Source organism: Camponotus vicinus, unplaced genomic scaffold (assembly GCF_025532165.1).
Source record: "Camponotus vicinus isolate PSW18456_S1 unplaced genomic scaffold, iyCamVici1.0 SCAF_11, whole genome shotgun sequence".
In the NCBI taxonomy this organism is placed as follows: Eukaryota; Metazoa; Arthropoda; class Insecta; order Hymenoptera; family Formicidae; genus Camponotus; species Camponotus vicinus.
Genome location: NW_028141947.1, coordinates 1,083,490 through 1,098,015, shown reverse-complemented (window position 1 = coordinate 1,098,015; position 14,526 = coordinate 1,083,490). Strand labels below are relative to the sequence as shown.

Below are 14,526 nucleotides of genomic sequence, written 5' to 3'. Positions count from 1 at the left end.
ATTTTCCCGATGGTTGATTTTTTTAACTTTAATGATAAGTGTTGAAGAAATATATTGAAATAAGAAATATATCGATTTTGAACAAACTAAATGTGTATTTGTGCGATTTTTACGATAGCTTTTGTGATTTAAAAATATTATCGGTTATAATTTTGTTAGTTTGCAACGTTCTTGGAATGAAAAAATTTAAAAATTGTACCAAGCACAGACTCTCTTTTCTTAATAAATTTACAAAATTCTTTAATAAATTTTTACATGAAAATGTAATATACAAGGTGAGAACGTAAAGATAGTTTTAAGAATATATTTAATGCGACTTTGTGTGAACTTAAACAAAGCTTTTTCGAGCCCTGACTCTTAGCAAGTTTCTTTATCGTGAGTATTTAAAAAGTTACTTGCATTGTTTGGTATAAAATGCAGGGACGATTGCCAGGAATTTTTAATCATGTGTACGTCCGAGCAACAATTTCAGGATAAACTTTTTTGCTTCGGACTGTTGGAGTATTATTTTGTTTATATCGTGAGGAATCTTAAAGAGTGCTTTTTTTGCCAACAAATTTTAACGATATACACGCAGATATGAGCGAGAATTTGGATATTTTTATATAAGTTATATATATTTCTCATCTTTTTTCGAAAATTAATTTAATTCATTGTTTTAATAAAAATGTTAACATTCAGCTATTTTCTTATTCCCTGAATTGAATTGACTGATTTTTTATTAATATGTGCTTAATGTGTGCGTGTAAATAAATATGTATACACATATATAAGTTTCATAAATCTCAAGGTAAAGAATTTTCTTTATCTCAAGATAAAGAATAATTCGATATTCATCAGATACAATGCGCAACAGTCATAGACAAGTTGACTTGTATGCAAATATATTCGAATTGTATAAAGTGGTGTCCAAGATAATTAATATTTATAAAAAAAATTGAATTTTTTATTTTTCCTTTAAACGTATATTTAACAAAAGTCCAGGTTTTACGAATAATATTCTTTTAGACTTTATACAATTTTTTTATAAAATATGATAGAAACTTAATTTTTATAGAAATAATTTATATAAATAATTATAAATTTTATTTTGAAATATTTTATATGAATTATTATAAATATTTCATTAAATAGTTTTGCAAACTTTAATCTAGAATATTTTTCATATGCATAACATTATACAATGTTATAAAATGGATTATTACTGCGGAGATGAATGAGCAATTAATTTAACAAATAAAGAATAATAAATTATTAAGTGCTTACCTCACGATTGCTCCGCCACCGCCTGATATCTCCTCTTGTCAGACTTGCTTCTCCTCTCTTGTTCGTGTTTTTTGCTACTCCTTTGGATGGCACTCACTCGCAGAATCATAGTTAATTATGATCGCGCACTATCAATATGATATAACGATCGCACGGCACTTTATACGGCACTCCCGATATTAATCACAGAGAATAATTAACGAAAACTATGATTGCATTAACGACGATTTACTCGAAAATTGCGAGACAAAATTCACGCGTAAGTCGTAATAGCTACGCTACATTTATTGTTAACAAATAATATATGCTCTTGTTTGAAGATTATTATCAACTTGTATTATAAGTATGAATATAGATACATATATGAATTAAGAATAAATATCCTCGAATAATACAATATCCGAAGTAAAAATATCGTCGCTTTGTTGACTACTCTCGCGCGATAGATTTTGATCAAATATATTACGTGAAATTCGCGTTCAGCAAATCAACGATGTATAAATATCGAATTTTTATTACGTGATTAATAAATATGAAAATACGTGATTAAAAGCGATTATAAATAAACGGGTCGCGCCATTCGATTTAAAATCAATTCATTTTATATTTACGGTGATTTATTAACGATTGAAAATAATATTTATAATTTTATTCCGATTAATCGTGAATAAATCGAGTTAAAGAAAGTTTCAAGATATTTTTGCGATATATAAAATACACAGAATCAAGATTCATTATAAATAATAAAAAGAAAGACAAGATTGAATCGCGCAAGATATACATTACGTTTATATCACGAGTAAATAATAGGAAATATTTAATCGCGTGAATTAATAATATCTAAAAATATTCATATAGAGAAAAAAATTGCGTTTGATTTCCTACAATCGTATATTCGAGAGATAATATGATGTATAGAAAGCGTTTCATGTTACTACGATACTTTCCCGTTCGAGTCTCGCAACGAACTGACAAGGTCAGGCCCGCAAACACGGCTTAAATATACACAATACGCTGTCAAATCCGCGTACCAGTGTATTAATTCACGCCTTCCCTCCACTCTTTACTTTGAAATATTTAATACTCTACGAAATAAGTGCTTTGCAAAATAATTTAATCCTTCAATTTCAAATCAATGTTTAATAATGCATCACAGATGTGTCGGAAAAATTTAAGTACTTACTACTTGTTACTTGTATTAACGAGAAATTTAAAGCGCGATACAAAAGACATACATTTGATTTCAAGCGTCATTATGGAAACAATTGTTTGTGAAAATTGCAATGAAATAAGAGTTTCGAATTTCTATTTTATTTATTTCTTATTTTTTCTCTTCAATTATCAATTAAAATATTGCGTGATACATTAACATTTCTTGATTTGAAGTTGTGAAGGAACAAAGTATTTTTCGCGAATATTTATTTCGTAGTACGTGAAATATTTCGTAACGGGGTTATTGAGTTGACTGACACACTGGTATGCGGCCTTGACGGCGTACGATGTATAGGACGCTACTGTTTGCGTGACCGTGACCCTGTTATTCACGTCGCGACACTCGAAGGGAAAGGTAGTGTGGCATGTGCCGCTCTATAGATCGTCACATTATATTTCGAATTATACTACGATCGTGCTAAATATTCGCAGACGTCAAATTTCAATCTTTCTTTACGAATAAGGATTGTTAATCCACGCGATTAATTAATTGTCGCGATTAATGATAAACATCAAAGCATTTCGCGACTTGTACCGACTCTTGATTATATATTTTCGGAAGAGATCGTGTCTTAACTAGCTCTTAACAACACGCTATATCCGAATATATAAAGTTACAAATATCATTTTTAATCATTAATGAGACATTAAATGCAAAACGGATACAGAATGAATCGATTTCGAATCGCGAGTAATATTTTACGATCCGTTTAATTACAATTGCGTCTGATCATATATTTGATATTTGTTAATCGCGTAATAAAAATTGAAATTTATACATTGAGAATTTGTTAAAATTTATTCAATTTCGAGCGAAAAGTAGTCAACAAAGCGACGATGTTATATTTTGAGGAGCTCTAATTTTAATTCGTATTTATTCATACTTGTATTATTAAAAATAATAATCATTTAGGAACAAGAGCATATTAATTAACAATAAATGTAGCGTCGCCGAGACGAGTGACGTGTAAATTTCGTCGCGTAATTTTCAGACGCTAAGCGAATCATAACTTTATGCACGATCGTAGTTTTCGCGCTGTTCTCCCATCATAATATATTAAAGCGTGCGTCATGTGCAATGAAAGTCGGGAGTGCCGTGCTCAAGTGCTGTGCGATTAATGATTCTAAATTAGTGCGTGCGCGATCGTAATTAACCATGTTTTCGCGACTATAAGTACCATGTGAAGCTGTAAAAAACGGACAAAAGTGGAGGAGGAGATCCGGGAAGGCATCGGGCAACGACGGAGCAATTGTAAGATGATTATTTTATTTATTATATTTGTTATGTTTTAAAAATTAATTGCTCATTTATCTCCGCAGTAGTCCAGTTTGCATTGTGTAACACAAAACATATGAAAAATATTCTAAATTTTATTTTGAAAAACAATTAATATATTTTAATAAAATATTTAGAATAATTTATGTACATGTATTTTTATATTGTTCAAGATTTATATAATTAATTACATGATTTATATGTAATTAAGTTTGTTTTTTATATTATTTTTTATAAAAATGTATAAATTTTAAAATAATTTTATTGGAATTTATATAATTTTTTAAATAAATATTAATTTTTAAAGGAGACAAAAATAATTCAATAGTAATTTTTTGAATTATTAATTATTTTGGACACTGCTTATATAATTTGGATATATTTTGTATTTTACAGGTCAACGTGTACTACATCTTCGACGCTACGCATCGTATCGGTGAGTGTTAATTTTATTTATTTTTAAATATTTTATTTTATTTTGTTTATTATATATATAACAATTATTTTATATATGAGTTATTTCAAAGTTATTCAGTTATAAAACATGTTAGCTCTACCAATTAAGCACATCAGCGAATTTATTAAGTTACAAGCAGGAAATTATATAAAATCAAAACTGGCGAGAAAAACTCTGAGATAATCGATGGTGCTAGAATTTGCCGAAAATCTTGTTTGGAAGTGAGATAAACGAATCTTGCTCCGTCTCTAGCCATTCTGCGATAACTACTCGGTGCAATGAATTTGACGAACTTGTTATATTCGATTAGCACGCGCGCGACTCACCATGTAACTTTGATGGTATTCAAGCTGTCGAGGAAGTGGAAAGTTACACTACTTCCACTTAACGCATTATGCGGTTATAGTCGGGCCGCAAGCTTCAAAGTACTCAACGTCTGTCGGGCATGAGCAGTCTGTGCATACATTATTTTGCATCAAACACTTCCTTCTTGTGGTAAAGAAATGCACAAATAGAAATTGTGAAAGCGAGATAAATGGTGGTCTTTCATTTCTCATTGTGTGTGTAGCAAAGCTTAGAATATATTACACAGTAAAAAATAAAATATTAATTTTAACATTTCTCACATGTCCCAGAAAGTCCCCACTCTAAATTTTAAATTAAAATAACTCATTCGTATGTTACTTATTGACAAACTAAAAATGTTAAATAATTGACACAATACTTTACATTTATTTTTGTTATCGTGACTTTAAGTGTAATGTAAAAATAACGTACAAATTAATTAAAAATTACATGAAAAAATAGTTACAATAACTCGTAAGAAATATTGAGGACATTAACATGTAATAGTAATTATTTTAACTTAAATTATTTGTAATAGAAACATTTGATTTTAGTAAATTTGATTATTTTTGTATGTCAAAGTTCAAGATTATTTGAAAATTCACTTTTCTCAGAATGTTAAACTGACTTTGAGACATGTTGATTGTTTAAAATGATTATGTTAAAAATACTCAAAATAATATTCCATTTCTAAGAGACATGTACAAAGTGTTAAGTTTTAAAGTTGACATAAATGTAACATATGAAAACGTTATAAAAATAATAACATATAGGTTGTATGTTAATTTTACATTAAAGTATTAATCAAAACGTGATAACACAAGAAAATTTTAACATATGGACGCACAATTTTTTACTGTATTAACAGAGCACACACACACACACACACATACACACATTTTTAAGAAATATTTAAAAAACATATATATTTAAAATAACGTAATTTAATATAAATCTCGATTTGCCTAAAGTTATATTATAGGGCGAGGATTACAATTACGCACTCTTCGTGTAGGATTAACTCTCGCGTAAACAGAGGGAGCGCCTTTTGCTATCCCATTCACATTCCTCGGCGCGTTTGTACGCGGTTCCGTTTATTCTCGTGGTATTCCTTCTCTCATTTCCCGTTATGTTCCTTCCGCAATGTGAAGTTTAGTCGGGTTTTCCTCCCTGCTCCGACAAATTCACACGCAGTTGAGTGCGATGTATTTTCGCGTTGAAGTCAGCCGGTTGACACCGAGGTAGATTCGCGATACAGTATATTTACCGAACCGAACCACAAATCTACGACTTTTATTCGGGGATTTTTCTATCGAAACATTGGCGAGCGCGATGGTGGATCACAGCGACACGGTATGTCGAACAATCGCGCGGAAATCGAAAATCTATCTGACATATTGGACCACCGAGTTCGATTCGCGTTCTCGCCCGTTGATGTCACTGTTTGTTAACGGTTCGTAATAGAACACGCGATGTGGTAGAATTTAGTAATAATGAGGCAGCTGTCTGTATGTAACAGCTGTATCTGTCACAAATTGATGAATTCAAACATCAATGCATGGGATATCCATTCTCGTATGAACGATACTATAATTTTTTTTTCGGTGACTGTTGCATTTGGTACACATTCTTGTTGTCATAGGAGGCATTGATGTTTGATTTTTATTGCAACGAATTTTATTAGTTGAAAATATCTCTTCAGTCTTAAACGTCATTAAAACGTGATTTCAATATAATTATGTTCAAGAAATATTTTTTAAATTATATTTAAGGTTTTAAATCATTTCTAAAAAATCATTTTAAAATGATTTTTTATTTCGAAAAGTGCAAAGAGAGATTAGTTATATTTATTTTAATATTTAAGTATATTTATTTACTTACTTTAGTATATTTATTTTAATACTTAAAATTTTATTCAACATTTTATATCATAGCATATGTCAGAAATGCGGCAGAACATTAGTTTAATTTGCAATTTTACATTAAATAGAGATTCATACTCTCTTTATATATATTATTGCTCGTAAATTAACTTTATAAATATTTGTTCTAGTACAAAATTTGTCTTTAATCTTCTTATAATAACATTGTCTTATGATTAAAATAGTTTGATTTTAGTATTTTCTGATCAGGTAGGTTCTGCCACGTGTCTGAAACATATAGTTTAATAAGCTAATATATTTGGCATTAAGCCAACGAAGCTTGGAAGTTTCTGGTTTCTGTCCAGCCGAAATTGTGCGGTCGCGTAAAGCATTAAATAATTAATTAATTATCGGCAAAAATACGATTATAACGAGATTTCTTAATGTTTGATAATTTAAGAGTACCTTTCATTAAATGAGGACTCAAGTTACATTTGGTCTGTCGTCTAATCTAACTTTCAACAATCTCATTTAGCTTTTATTTGAGGACAGATGGCTGCGACAAATTACTTTTCGATTTTTAAAAGTTACTGGCAGTTTCCAAGCAAATATCATACAACATTTTAATTTAATTAAAAAGTTTCTTAAAAAATTTATATGTATGTAGCTTCGCTAATTATCCGTTCTCCTTTTATTAGAGTTTAGTTTACCATTTTAATGCCGAACGAAAAACATTTATAAAATATTTTTTGTCGAGAAAAAAGGTGATAATCCCGCTAAATTAACAGGAAACTCTTGCAGCTCGAGGATGGCGCTTTTTAACATAGATATCGCGAGATCTTTGGCGAGTGGGAAATCATTGAAAAGGTTTACCTCTGTAGAAAGAATTCACTCTCCAACGATAGAAAACACATTCGCAGCAACATCGGGAAAAATTCCTAGGCTAAAAGAAATGTTTATCGGGGAGGGAGAGAGAGAATGCAACGTACACAAACACACACATACGCATACAAAGTAGATACAGGGAACCAGAATAAGTAGGTACTCTCGCGCCGTTTTTCCCATGGGATACCAGGCGACGCTGCAAGTTGCACGCATGGATATAGAAATATAGACGTCAATATAGACCGCGTCTACGCTTTGCGCTTTCTTTCTCCTTTTTTTTTACTCTCTATGCTTTCGTATACAAAACATTATTCGCGTGTATGTGCGACGCGACCGTTTAAACGGTGCTGCGAAGAACAGCCATTCGCCATCTCGCGTTGCAGCGGCGTGAAAAGCATGCCAAGCAAGAGGCCGCCCTTTTTCTACGTTAAGTCGTCTGGTCCATGCTGGCTTTTCCTGGCGTTCGTTTAGAACAACACGGCAAAAAGACACCCCGCCCCTGCTCTATCGGACGTGTCGCTCACAGTCGCGTTTTTTGCGACGTATTTTTCCCGTGGCATTACGCCATGTAAAAACTTACAACGCGTCTATTTTAGCATGATAATTTAAAGTATTCAAAGGGGACGCTGCAGAAATTTTCAGGATATCTCTGATACATACACAAGATGGGTTTTTAACGACTGGATTTAATTAACTGTGCAAAAACATTATATTGTTTTTTTTTCAGTTTAGTTCAATGAAACCTTTAATGTCATAAAGTGGCAAAACAGTAACGTGTATTGATATCTGTATGACTTTTATTGATAAACCTTTAAGTATAAAATTAATTCAGATATAAATCAATATTTACTTTTTTCAAAGTATAAATAACTAAGTCACTTGTATATATCGAGAAAATACCATTCGAGTAATTTGAACAATTTGATACACGAACGATCGTTAGTTTGAACTAAAAATGACTGGATGGAAAACCTATCTGTGGCTAAAACATCGATATCAAATACAGTTATAATTGGTTTAACTTTTTGCGATTTTTGATATTTTGTGTATTCGATTGAATGCGCTTTAATGTGCATTAATGCATATTAAAGATTGTTGTTTTATACAAGTTATGATAAGTAATTAAAACAGTAAGATATTTAATATTACGAATTATTATTATATAATATTATTCAATACAAATAACGTAATATAAATATGTAATAACCTTTAGTATTAATTTTATTATTTTAGTCAGTTGGTTAGATGCTTTCAAATTTGTATAAGACAACTTTTAATGTGCATCAATATGCACTAATGCATCTGGTTTATTTTGTTACAAATTTCTATAAACAAAAAATATTATTCTAAATTTTTATAAAACATTATTTTAAATTTCTACGTACAAAAATAAATTATTCTCTCTAGTCTGCATTTCTCCTGCTACATTTTTAGTTATTTTTTAAGGACGTGTTAAAATAATTAGCATTATTTTCAGTTTTTTTCGAAATTCTTCATACGATTTCCTTAAATTATGAACGATGATGGTTCTTGTTTTTAAATTAATAGTTATTGATCAAATTAATCAAAATACTTATATATGAAATAAATAATATTAATAATAAATATAATAAATAATAATAATAATTCTTGGATTATTATTATTATTATTATTATTATTATTCAAAAACTCCAAGAAAATATGCAAGAGAAAAGAAAGGAAAAAAGTCAATACCGAATTAACCGTTTTTTTAGTGCGCCAAAGAATGTAGTAAATATGTATAAAAGTTATTATTTCACGCAAGAATGTTTCAACTTTTAACTTTTTAATTTTCTCGTGTTGGCTTTTAATTTTTCTTTACTTTAAATTTTCCAATTATCTAATCTTCAGCAAATGTATAAAAAAATTTTTCGATTAACATTTCTTTCGTTATATATATTAGATTGCATAAACTATAATATATATTCTAGATTATTTTAATTTTAATTATCAGTGCAGGAAACGTGTAATGCGTTTGATGAATGTCCATTCGCAGATGTGGAAACTGTTACTCTACACGATAGAAGTTTCCAGTCTGTTCACTCTCAAGATAACTCTCAGTATCCATTCGTATCATTTCTCTGTGTCAAATCGGATCGACTAATGAATTTGCGCCGTTCAGTTAGAACGCCATCAACGCCCATCGGGGACAGATTTACTGTCAATTTGCTTGTACGAGCTCGAAGTCCTTGGAAGTACCCAATCCGCATTCGCGACTGTCGATCTAGGTTTCAATCTATTACAGATATACTGTTCGATAGATTACTACGCGATGGGCAGTTACAATATTTAATATATCGGGGATGTTAATCTTCGAGTATTGACGGGGACGTCAATAAATTTAATGGACGCTCGATTTTGATAATAATGAATAGTGTATTTCGATAGCTTTATTTCCTATCTCTATTCTATCTAATTTCATCGATGATAGATAGCCATTTATGGGGGTCAATTAATTGTGTTTACATAATATCTAATTATAAATCCTGTATTTCAATTTCGTTAAACGTAGGGTTAAAGTTCGTTCAATAACACATATAATATTTTCTCAGAATGTTGTAAACAATAGTAATGTTAAACGGTATAGCGATATTATATAGCAATTATTCTTAAATTTTTTATACAATAATTACAGATAAATTAAAATTTTAATAATTTTAATATTTATTATTTTAATTATTTTAATAATTTATCGTTTAATAAATTGTCGATTAAGATTATATGATAAAGCGATTATCTTGGCGAAATGCAAGCGGGATGTAGATATTACGTATTATTTCAACTATGCAGTTGTTGCCAAAATGCAGCGAATATCCTAAAATTATCGGGCCACGTGTATAGTAATACCCGCTTTCGAACAAGAAAATATTTCGTGTATCTAAACGTACGTTTGTAGTTTGTGGTATAGTATAATTAAACTGCGGTATCCCGCAACAAGCTACGTTTACCTGGAGGGGCGTAAAATCTACACACAATAGTCACTGCACCGCGTTCACAATGGATACTCAATTCGCCCAAACTTATTATACTTTGGTCAGAGTTTAACAATCCTTATACCCATTATCGTTTTACTCGATTTGCGAAAAACCCGAGTATTGTTGCAGTATTCGTATCGAACCGAAATATAACTGTATCAATATTTCTGCAATAAAGCAATCGATTAATAACGCGATTAATAAGCTATTAATTGCATTATTATTTTGTCATGTACATGTGCGTTAAAATTACAAAAATAATATATAAAATATAATATAATATAATTTAAAATAATAAATATAAATAATAAAATATAAAATAATATATAAGCAGATTTTTTTTCATCAGATGTGAAGGAAGGATTTTGAGAAAGAGTTTGATAGAGCTTGGGAGAATCTATGGGATACCATGTGAGATAAACACTCTAGGAAATCGAGATTATATTATATATTTAGTGCGAGGAATTTTGTTAGAAGCATCGGATTTTTCTTGAAATACAATAATTAAGAAATTCACAATCAGGTTTTTATTTACAAAGTTAGTCCTTGGAATTATACTAAGGGAGTAATTTTTTCGAAATTACGCTCTGTTTTCTTTCTCTTTGCGTAATGAGCTTTTATAACACTAGCTTCTCATATTCCGTTCCTCGTTATGTTCATGAGAATGTGGAGACTTGCGACTCCTTAATGAGAGATCTTTTCATACGCGCTCCTATATATCTTTGTACTTCTGCAGAGAAATATTATTTCGCGGTACGCCAAATGGAGTTCTCGCATTTACATGTCGCGTTAGAAAACCAATATCGTTGTCTGAGCAACAGCCGTCGCGTCGTTGCTATTTCCCCGGTTTTATCTAGCGATAGAAGTAACGCGTTAGCGTGATTTAGAAGCATGAATAATGTCGAGTACAACAACGTCAGGTGATTGATGACGCGGAGGATGTAGATCTCGCAGAAAATATTCTGCATAGATATTACAATATATACATACATGATAATCGTGCATCTCGCCCGTCTTTATATCGACACATCGCTTGATCGATGAACAGCAAACGTATCGTTAATCTTTCCGCTAGCAATTTCGTTATTTTGTGCCGAGAAAAAATTAACACGTTGACGTTATTTAAGAATATGTTTTGCTCGCATTAGATCCGATCGCGGTGCAACGACTTTTGCGAGAGATTCTTGGCTGCTATTGATCTCGCGCCTCGCCAGTGTCAAGGTAAACCGCGCTTTCGCGTTGTTACGGTCTGATAACACTAATCTGTAGTTACTGGGCGATAGGTCGATTTAGCTACCCGACCGCTCATCCATATCGTTGTCTATGTGTTGGTGTATCTATATCGGCATAGCGTGCAACATTATTGGTAAATCCGTGAGAATCGCGCAGTGGTTCGTGGGCTGGGTGAAAACAGAGCAGAACACACATGGATTGGATTGAGAATAGTGCCAGCAGACCAGAAGGACGAGAGAGAGAGAGAGAGGGACAGAGAAGGAGAGGGATGGAGGAAAGGAGGGATGGTTGATATAACTGTTACAAAATAGGCGTGTGGTCGCGTTTGAAATCCGGATACGGCTATTCTGCTCTCGGGTTTAATGTCACCATTCTCCGCCCGGCTTTCGATTCCGGGCTTCACACACGAATATCGAGTGTGAGCGGATATGAGTCTGGATTGCTGTTATACGGGCGAAACTTAATAATTTCGATACGGTTATGTTAAGAAAAACTGTCCATCTTTTTCTGGCTTCCATTTTTTTACGAGATTGGATCGATGTGCGATCTATTGTATTTTTGAATAACAAGGAGCTTCGTCTTATTTCGCGACCTGGTTGTCTTCCTTTTGTGCGATAACAAGGGGGCTATTATGGGACTATTTGGAATGATCTCGTTTTTCGTCATTATACTATTATGTTGATATTGTATTGAAAACGCTTGAATGGATTTTTCGATATTTCATGAGCAAGCGAAAAGTCGATTTCAGTCACGACATGTGCCTGCGGAAATTTTATTTGTTGTAGTTTAACTATGAGTTATATAATTTAAACTATAATTTTAAGAAATTATAATTTATCAGATGGAATTTTTTCGGAAATAATTAAACTAGTAAATATATTAAATATAATACTAGTAACAAATCTATTGAGATGTAATTTTAAAATATTATTTTCTTAATAGATTTGTTACTAGTATTATATTTAATAATATTTTAAAATATAATTTTAAAATATAATTTTAAAATATAATTTTAAAATATTATTAAATATAATACTAGCAACAAATCTATTAAGAAAATAATATTTTAAAATAATAGATTTGTTACTACTATTATATTTAATAATATTTAAAATTATATTTTAAAATATTATTAAACTACAACAAATAAAATTTCCGCAGGCACATGTCGTGACTGAAATCGACTTTTCGCTTGCTCATGAAATATCGAAAAATCCATTCAAGCGTTTTCAATACAATATAATTTTAAAATATTATTAAATATAATACTAGTAACAAATCTATTAAGATGTGATTTTAAAATATTAATAATATTTATAATATTAACAAAATATTATTCATCATTATATATGACCGATTTTTTCTATTTGTTAAATTTGATTTTATCAAATATAGAGAACTATAGATTTTAATAATAATACTAGAGCAAAGAATGCTGCTGCGTTAAAAATAAAAATGCATTAAGGTTGCTACCGAATGTTACAGTCGAAAAATGCAATATATAATATTACATCCCATAATATTATTCAAACAACAGGTTACTCGGATTAAAACGGATATTGTGTAACGGATCGTTTAGTAATTTTTAGAATGTCTTGCTTGCCGCAAGTAAAATTTTGTCGGCGAAATTCACGAAACACTAGACAGCCGAACTCAAGAAAGAGGGAAAATCGCGAATAGATGACGACTACGCCGTCGAAAATGGAGTCGCTGGCAGATCGAGGGGTTGCTTTAGCAGGTCTGGCATGTCGCCGTCATAAATCTGTGATGCTCAGTGGTTCCGCTGCGAGAAGTGCAAGTTTATAACGTGACAAAGACCACACGTAGGAAGTAGATAGAGCGGAGAAAGGGAAATAGACAGGCAGACAATGAGAAATAGACTAAGAAGACAAGAATGGGTGCTGGAGAGGAGAAGGGTATAGTCGTCGGCTTCATAGGACGAGCGAAGCGCGGGCAGTACAAAAGTTATTAAATTTGATTAGACTCCGCCGCATAGCGGTGCAGAAACGAGGATACGGTAGGAAAGGGTAGGTGAGGTTGGCCGGGAACGATGGGAATAGAACGGGGTTACCGGGGAGAGGTAGATTTCACCTGGGGTTAGTGGTCGCACCGCGAGAAATGCTACCGCGGCCGGTATGAGTTTCGAACTGCATCGGTACCGCCGAGTATCTATGGGTTATGATACCGCATTACTAGAGAAAGGGAGAGAGAGGGAATATTTATTCTCTCTCTCGTCCGGGAAGCACCTTTCTCCATGTTGACTCTCTCTCTCTCTCTTTCTCTACACTGGACCTATATCGTATTAAATATAATTGTTAAAGTTCGCTCGTGCGCGAGGATTACGACAGTTTGGACGATTTACGTTATTGTCGCGAGAGCTGGAAGGTACATACCGTGATACAGCGGCCACCATAATCGATGTGCGGGCGAAAGTTTGCATATGGAAGATGTGTTTCGCTGTTATGTACATTTTCATCACGCATAACAGAGTGGAAGAAGAGAAATTTTTAGACTTATCTCTCTTTTATGTTTTACTCTTGGTAAAATACCCCGTGAAAGTTTTACTTATTATCTTTTACTCTTCTCTTTTCCTTCTCCCTCTGAACATTTTTAATAATATATCTAGTTTCTTTTCATTCGCGTGTAATCTTGTCAAATTAATTTGGATCGTTTAAATTCATCAGTGTAATTCAGATAAAGTTTACGTTATGGCAAATGAAAGTACGCGCTCTTTCACGTGTAAAGTCGGTCCTAAAACCTTTTGTTTCACATGAGAATGTGCGCGGAAAAGACACGAGCAAGTTCGCAGAGCAACGGGGACAAATACGTCAGAGCAATCTGCAAAACTTTCTCGATCATCGAGTTGCTCCCCGGGGAGCAGTTCACGTCCGATTTATGATAGCGGAAAAAAAATATCGATCAGAAAGGCGCCTTATTTCTCGACACGGCGCCTTCCAACTGGCGGCGATACCGAGGGATCGGGGATCATTCGCATT

At 32.1% G+C, this 14,526-nt stretch overlaps 1 protein-coding gene and 1 long non-coding RNA gene across 5 annotated transcripts in view; one reads left to right on the top strand and one right to left on the bottom strand.

Moving 5' to 3' along the window:
• LOC145961204 (uncharacterized) overlaps positions 1-2,217 on the bottom strand; it is a 58,946-nt gene extending 56,729 nt beyond the window's left edge. The window contains exons 1-2 of the long non-coding RNA XR_014435590.1: positions 2,152-2,217; positions 1,267-1,362 (exon numbers count right to left, since the gene is read on the bottom strand). This is a non-coding gene — a long non-coding RNA (uncharacterized LOC145961204). The remainder of the gene's footprint in view (positions 1-1,266; positions 1,363-2,151) is intronic.
• The window catches only part of LOC145961201 (lachesin), a 235,105-nt gene that overhangs the window by 30,925 nt on the left and 189,654 nt on the right, over positions 1-14,526 (top strand). The window lies entirely within an intron of this gene.